This window comes from Aotus nancymaae, unplaced genomic scaffold (assembly GCF_030222135.1).
Source record: "Aotus nancymaae isolate 86718 unplaced genomic scaffold, 86718_ANA_hifiasm-v0.15.2.pri h1tg000250l, whole genome shotgun sequence".
Lineage (NCBI taxonomy): Eukaryota > Metazoa > Chordata > Mammalia > Primates > Aotidae > Aotus > Aotus nancymaae.
Window position 1 is genome coordinate 2,436,062 of NW_026988665.1, and position 7,997 is coordinate 2,444,058.

Consider the following 7,997-nt stretch of genomic DNA (forward strand, 5'->3'; position numbering starts at 1 on the left):
GACGCCCAGGCACCCTCGTGCCACACCTGGCTGTGCTCAGGCCACCTGCCTCTGCCTGGGCCCCACTGGGCCCTGGAGTGGGCACGCCCCTTCCGGAAGGGCTGGAGTCTACAGGGATCAGGGTCCAGGGCCCTTGCCAGACACCACTCAGGGCTCTGGGACTCCGTGGCAGTTTCTGCCCTGCCCAGCCCCAGCAGTTTTGGGGCCATGCTGGGCACCCCTCCTGCAGGGCTCCCTGGCTGTTCCCGCCCCCCACCAGGCCCCTCCCAGCCCCTCGTCTTCTGTGCCTTCCCTCCAGAACTCAGCTGTGGGGCCAAGCCCTGAACCCAGGTCACGCAAGTGGCCCTGGCCTGGAGGCCATGGGTGGGTGTTCAGGGCAGGGGTCAGGAGCCAGGCCTGGACTGACAGGGGGTCCCCACTCCCTGCATGAGTGGTTTTCTTCAGCACACATTTCTGTTCTAGATGGTGGAGACTCCCAGCAGAACAAGACGGAGGCACCAACCCCCCCAGGCCCTGCAACATGGGTAAGTGAATGGTGATGCGGTCCTGAGTGCTGCCGGGGGGTCTGGAGAGGCTGCTGCAGGCAGTGTGGTCTCAGGGAGCCCTGTGGGAGGTACCTGGTGACTGGGCCTGCTCTCAGGCAGAGAAGCGCAGCTGTGGAATCTCCACGGCTCCATGTCCACCACATGGCAGGAGCCAGCTGACCAAGCGCTCCCAAACACCAGTGTCCAGGGCTCCCCGACAGGCTTGGCTGCCCGGGCTTCAGCTCCAAGCTTCTAGGTCTCTCCTGGAAGTGTCACCACGGTCTGCAAGGGGCCTTGGAGACTTCCAGGAGGACTGGCAGCAGCGTCCCAGCACAGGAGAAAGGCCAGGTGCAGTGGCTCATGCCTGGAATCCCAGGACTTTGGGAGGCCCAGGCAGGCAGATTGCTGGAGCCTAGGAGTTTGAGACCAGCCTGGGCAACATGACCTTGTCTCTATACATAAAAAAATAGTGGGGCATGGTGGCATGTGCCTGTGGTGGGAGGATCACCTGAGCCCAGGGAGGTGGAGGCTGCAGTGAGCCAAGATTGTGCCACTGCACTCCAGCCTGGATGACAGAATGAGATCCCATCTCAAAAAAAAAAAAAGGCCAGGTGTGGTTGCTCATGCCTGCAATCCCAGCAGTTTGGGAGGCCAAGGCGGGAGGATCACTTGAGGCCAGGAGTTCGAGACCAGCGTGGCCAACATGGAGAAACCCTCCATCTCTACTACAAATACAAAAATATAGCTGGGCGTGGGCGTGGTGGTGCACACCTATCTCAGCTACTTAGGTGGTTGAGGCACAAAAGTCACTTGAGCCTGGGAGGCGGAGGTTGTGGTGAGCCAAGATTGCACCACTGCCCTCCAGCCTGGGCGACACAGCAAGACTCCGTCTCAAAAAACAAAAACAGGCAGGAGGAAGGCCCTTGATGACAAGGGTTTGCTCCGGTCTCTGGGCCATGCTGGGCGTGGGGACTGTGTTCTCGTCCCTTCCTCTGCGTTCACCCCTCCGCTCCCTGCTCCAGCTCCGCACCCGCTGTTGCAGCAGGGGTGGTCCCCCACGTGGCCTCACCATCCGGTGCCCTCCTGCTGTGAGACCGCCGGCCTCCGGATGGGCTCCAAGCCTCTGGGCCCCTTCTCCTGCCATGCCTGCATCCCTTGGGCAGCACCGGGGGACCTCAGACCCTGCCCTGTCCTAGAGGAGCATGTGAGGGACCCCTGTGTGCAGCTGCTACTCCAGAACAGGGGCCTTTCTGGGCAGGAGGACCCAGCCCCCACCCCGGGAGGCCAAACACTAGAGCTTTGCTGGGGTCTTCGGCATCCTTCTGGCCCCTCGCAGCTCCCTGACCCAGGTGCTGCAGCCACTGGGCCCAGGAGGGGCAGAGCGAAGCGGGAGCAGGGAGGGGTCTCGAGTGGCCCAGACGTGGGACACCTGCGCTGCCCGGCTGGCGTGGGCTGCTTGGGAAGCTCTCACTGCAGGTGGCCCAAGGCTGGGAGACCCAGGCCTGTGGGGACCTCAGGGCTGGCTGAGCCTGCCTCCAGCCTACAGCACCGAAGCTGGGGGCCCCCACCCACTTTGGCCTTAGCCACCCCAGTGGGTCTCATTTACCCCTGGCCACCAGAGAAGAGGAGCTGGGGCCCCAGGCCAGGCCAGTGCCGTGTGGCAGAAAGCAGGGCCTCTGGGCTGGTGCTTTGGGGACGCAGAGACAGCACAACGTGTCACAGATGTCCTCCTGGGGGCTCTTCCCCTCCGGCTTATCTGCTGCTCTGGATTAATCTCCCCTCCTTCCAGGTCACCACTGGGGAAGGGGTGAAGGGGCAGGCCCCTGTGACCTACAGCTGGGGTTGACTTCTGCTCTGGACACATGGCGGGTGCCTCCGCTTGTCAGGAAGCCTGCCCCCAATGCCCTCCCGCCAGACAGCCTTCCCGACAGCTGCCTGCCAGCCCACAGCCCAGACAGGGACCGGCCACTCAAGACTCTCAAGACAAGTGAGCGCGTTCGCCTCCAACAAACACGCCTCGCCCTGCCCATCCCCAAGTTACCAGCACGACACCGCGCTGCTGCTGGTGCTGCTGGTGGAAGTTTCAAAATTGAACTTGATGAAGAGGCTCACTTCTTCCAAGCCATCTGCTGCTGTGGTGACGGGGAGTTTCGCTCTATTGGAAAATAATTTCTGGCGGGCACTGACACATGCAAATTCATGTTTACCAAAGACTGTTTCAGCCCGGAAGTTTGTGCCCCAGGCAGAGCGGAAGGAGCTCAAGTGGGCGGGGGCATGGAAGCCGCCTCCCTCCTACTCCCACACCTGCGGGCCCGTGGGCTGGGAGGCCTTACCCTCTGTGGCATCTGTGGATAATGGATCGGGCCCCAGCCCACAGAGCTGGTTTCAGAAGCCAGGTGAGGTCTGCTGGCCACAGGTGGGGAGCCAGCCCTCTCTCACTCCTTCCACTTGAAGGAACAAGTGTCCCAGCCACTGGCATCCTCAGAGTCTCTGCTCAGCACTGACACCTGCAAATCGGGTTAACGCAGCGCTGATGGTCCTGAGGCTGCGGGCCTGGGCAGTCGGCGGCAGTGCCCCCTCCTAATTTCCAAGTGAGACCTGCGGCCAGCAGGCAGCCTGGGCACATGCTCAAGGCACTGTGCTGCCTCCACCCTACCACATGGCTAAATGGCACGGCACCCATACAAGGTGCCCTGGCAGTGCTCGCCTGCTGGCAAGGATGGCCAAAGGCCGGGGCAGCCTTCTGACGCAGCCAGGCAGTGGGCTGTGCTCCCCGACACCTGCCAGCCCGGGGATGCCAGGGAGACATGCCCGCCCAGAGTCAGATGTGGTGGCATTTATGGGGTATGGGAGTGTCAGGCAGACAGGCTGTGTTGAGACCGTTGCCTGGGAAATGTTGCAGGATCCGTAGGGCACAGGGCGGGTGCTCGGGCCCACACATGGGAGCGTGGGAGTAGGGGTACGCCTTGGTGCTCTCGGGTACCCACAGCCTCCTCACAGCCTCAGTGGTGTGGTCATGGCACAGGCCTGCCCTCGCCCTCAAAAGCCAGATAGCCAGGGGCAGCTGAGGAGAGGCCTGGCCCAGGAGAGACAGCGGTCTTGCTTCTGAACCCTCACCCAGCCGTGGCCTGTGTCTGGGCCAGCGTCCCCGACCAGAGAGGGCCAGCCACCTCTCTTGAGGTCCCCAACACCCCTCAAGCACCCAGAGAACCCGCCTCTCCCGCTCATGCCTCCCACAGCCTGTTCTCCATCCTTGAGGCTCAGCCCCCTGCCCCCCTCAGCCCCCACCCAGGGGTGGGCTTTTATCGTCCCCGGACCCTGCTCTGACGTTCCCTGTCCCCTCCTGAGCCCAGCCCAGGCTGCTCGCTCCACCCCACTGTCCTGCTCGAGAGTTGTGAGCACAGATGCTGGCTGGTCTTCCCAGGAGGGCGGTCCTGTGTGCTCTGTTCCCTGGGAAGCCTGGAGGAGTGCTTGGCACCAAGGAGCCAGCCAGGGAGTGGAGACCTCTCAGGGCGCCTGTCCTCTGGGGAAAATGAGTCACAGACACCAAGCTAGCGGAGTGCCGGGGGTTGCATGGTGTCTCCAGAGACTCATGCCCACCAGTACCTGAGAAAGTGGCCTTGACTGGAAGCAGGGTCTGCGCCCATGTAATCCAATCAGCTTGAGGCCACACTGGGTTAGGGTCGGCCTTGGATGCAGTGTGATCAGTGTTCCCATGAAAAAAAGGAAAATTGGCTGGCACGGTGGCTCACGCCTGTGATCCCAGCACTTTGGGAGGGTGAGGTGGGAGGATCACGTGAGGTCAGGAGTTTGAGACCAGCCTGACTGACATCGCGAAACTCCGTCGTCTTGACAAAAAGTACAAAATTAGCCAGGCGTGGTGGCGTGCACCTGTAGTCCCAGCTACTTGGGAGGCTGAGGCAGGAGACTCACTTGAAACCTGGAGGTGAAGGAGGCAGTGAGCAGAGGCTGCACTCCAGCCTGGGCAACGAGAGCAAGACTCCGTCTCAAAAAAAAGGATAGGAAAATTTGGACACAGAGACACGGGGAGGAGGCTTGGGGTTGGGGGATGGTGCGGCCACAAGCCAAGGAATGCCAGGGGCCCGGGCTGGAAGGGGCTTGAAGGAGCCGCCCCCGAGCCTTGAGAGGGAGTGCAGCCCTCCCGGCCACTGATTTTGGACTTTGGCGGCCTCAGCTGTCAGAGAATAATTGTCGTTTTAGGCTCCCAGTGTGTGGTCATTTTTTCACAGCAGCCCCAGGAGACACACAGCGGGCTTCCGGCTTTCCCAGCCACCTCGCACCAAGTTCAGCTTGAAAACTGGAAGCCCAGCTCTGGGCGGGGCGCCCTAGTCTCCTGTCCACCATGCCCAGAGCTGAGGAAGTGGCTCCCGTGGGCGAAGAGCTGGAAAGAGCCCTCGGAGGAAGAGGTGCAGGTGGACGGGGGGCAGCGGCCCCTCAGAGTCCCCAGGGAAGGTCTGGCTTCTCGGCTCTGCGGAATCATCTTTCCCGCCCCCTGTTCAGCACCTTTTATGGAAAATCTGCTGGCTGGGAACAGCCCCTAATGCCCTGAGATGCTGGCTGGTCCCTGTACCCTCCAGGACCCAGCTGGCTTGCCGGGCACAGCTCTCCACTTGTAGGAAACTGTGCTTGGTGTGTCCCGTGGGCAGGCCGGCCAGCTGTGTGCTGTGAGCTCCAAACTTTCTGAATGACGTGCAGACCTTCACGGGGGAGCCATGGGGTGGCTGCATCCGATGCCTCCCTCGCCGCCCCAGCATTTCAAAATAAGGACAGTGGGTGGCCCAGGCCCTGCGCGTCCCCCAGAGGGTCAGGGACACACACGGCGAGCAGCCTCTGTACAGCCCGGGAGGACTGGGTCACCCGCAGGCAGGGAGCGAGAAGGCACCGCCAGGGGCTTCGGTCGTGTCTGTTCATCTGGTGGAACTGCTGACTTTTAGAGAAAGTGACTTGAGGCCGGGCGCGGTGGCTCACACCTGTAATCCCAGCACTTTGGGAGGCCGAGGTGGGTGGATCACCTGGAGTCAGGAGTACCAGACCAACCTGACCAATACAGTGAAACCCCGTCTCTACCAAAAAAGTACAGACATTAGCCAGGCATGGCCGCACGCACCTCTGTGTAGTTCCAGCTACTCGGGAGGCTGAGGCAGGAGAATCACTTGAACCCGGTATACAGAGCCAAGATGGCACCACTGCATTCCCGCCTGGGTGACAGAGTGAGACTCCAACTCAAAAAAAAAAAAAAGGAGAGAGAAAAAGTGACCTGAAAGATATGGCCCAAAAGTGGGCACAGTTTTCTGCTTCTCTTTTCCCCCACGTGCTCCCTCGGGGACTGTTCGGAGAACCGGGCTCCAGGAGACCCCTGTGCAGACTCCGGGCCGTCCGCAAACCCCAGCACTGCGTGGCCTTGGCCCAGGGCTCCTCTCCCCTACCAGGTGCCGAGGAGGAGGTGGCCTCTGTTCCTCCCAGCTGTACCCTCTGTATGTGCCACCCGGACCTCATCACCGCAAGCCCCGGCTGGGTCACGGTCAGTAACCCTATTTCTGTTTCTGTTTTGGTTTTAGAGACAGGGTCTTGCTCTGTCGCCCAGGCATGAGTGCAGTGGCCAGATCTCGATTCACTGCAACCTCTGCCTCCTGGGCTCCGGTGACCCTCAACACCTCTCTGTTTTCATTTTATTTATTTATTACCCAAGCTGGAGTGTAGTGGCACAATCTCGGCTCACCGCAACTTCTGCCACCGTGGCTCAGGCAATCCTCCCACTTCAGCCTTCACAGTATCTGGGACTACAGGCACAAGCCACCGCACCTGGCTATTTTTGTTTTTTTTTTGTAGAGACAGGGTTTTGCCATGTTGGTCTTGAACTCCTGAGCTCAAGCGATCCTCTTGCCTTGGCCTCCCAAAGTGTTAGGATTTCAAGCGTAAGCCAGTGCACCGGGGCCCCAGCTACTTTTATTTTTTGTAGAGACAGGGTCTTGCTATATTGTCCAGGCTGGTCTCGTCAAACTCCTGGCCTCAAGCAGTCCTCCTGCCTTGGCCTCCTAAAGTGGCATCTACCCCCATTTCTGTGTGAGCAATTTCCAATTGTGTGGTGTGAGGGAGGTGGACGTGAAGGTCCGTCCTCCTCCCTGGGTCCATCCTGTGCTGGGAGCTGTCCTCCCAGCTGGCTGGTGACTGGAGTGGGACACTGGTTAAGACTTTCCTCCCCTCCCATCCCCCTTCTGCTTCTCCCCCTGCCCAGGGCCTGGCAACCTTCCTCCGGGCCAGAGGGCAGCCCAGTGTCCTGAGGCCCCAGGGAGCTTTCTGGCCACTGGACGCAGTGGCCTGATGCCCAGCAGGATCTCTGAACAGGCCCTTTGCCTGCAGCCCAGGTGGGGCCAAGGCACAGCTAGGATCAGGCCACGCTGGAGAGTGGCCACCAAGACCAGCCCCGCCCCCGCTCCCGCCGCCTTCTTCTCCACAGGCTTCTCCATGGTGGGGCAGGCCCTCCGGACACCCCTCGGCAGTCAGCGCCCTCCCGTGGCTGCCCTGCCCAGGCCTGGGCACAGCTGCACTGACTGTTCCTGGCTGCCTCACCTGTGCAGGCCGCCCTGCTGCTCCAGCTCAGTCCAGCACGAGGGTTCTCGCTCTCGGCTTGGCCTGATGCTGACCTGTGCACCTGTCAGGGAAGGTGGGCAGCTCTGGGGCTGGCTGGAACCCCCTGCCTGGGGTGGAGGTGGGCAGTTCCCGGATTTCTCAGAACAACTCCAGGATGCAGCTGCGCCTGGGGCCTGAGCAGAGGGGAGATGCCAGGCTGGGGCCGGGAGCTGGGCCGGTCCTCTCTGAGCTGCCTCAAATGGAGCCCGGACTCAGGCCTCAGTGCACCGCACCACTTGCCTCCAGGGGCCGGCCTGCTCACCCCACACCCAGCCTTGTGATGGAGGTGCTGTCACTCGGCCCCACTTACAGATGGGCCAACTGAGGCCCAGGGTATCTGTCCGCTTGTCATGACTGAGTGGCCAAGCTTGATGTGAGCTTTCCTATGCTGCCGCCTGGAGATCTTGATTCACTGCAACCTCTACCTCCTGGGCTCAAGCAATCCTCAACACCTCTTTATTTTTATGTATTTATTGAGACAGTCTCCCTCTGTTACCCAGGCTGGAGTGTAGTGGCAAGAGCTCAGCTCACTGCAACCCCCTCCCATGGGGGGTCGGGGTCAGGAGTGAAGTAAGTGCCTGGCTCTCCAAGCAACCTGGGGCAACCCCTCCAGACTGGGAGACCAGCTCAAATCTGGGCAGCTGGTGATGTCAGCTCCCACCATCTCGGGTCCCCATGAGCCTCCAGGCTGTGAAAGCCCCTTGCTGGCCTCCACAGACCCTCACAGACGGCCCCCCAGCCAACACCCAGCGGCTGCACTGCCCATAGTCACCAACTCTGCAGCCTGCGTGTGCAACCAGTGTCCCCCTGGTGTCCCCAGGC

General features: G+C 61.3%; 1 long non-coding RNA gene across 1 annotated transcript; it reads left to right on the plus strand.

Annotated features, from left to right (window-relative positions):
• Positions 1–108: 108 nt before the first annotated feature.
• Positions 109–7,005, plus strand: LOC110567589 (uncharacterized). Its single transcript, XR_010340947.1, has 3 exons — positions 109–363; positions 463–524; positions 2,314–7,005. It is a non-coding gene; the product is annotated as an uncharacterized LOC110567589 (long non-coding RNA).
• The last annotated feature ends 992 nt before the right edge of the window (positions 7,006–7,997 follow it).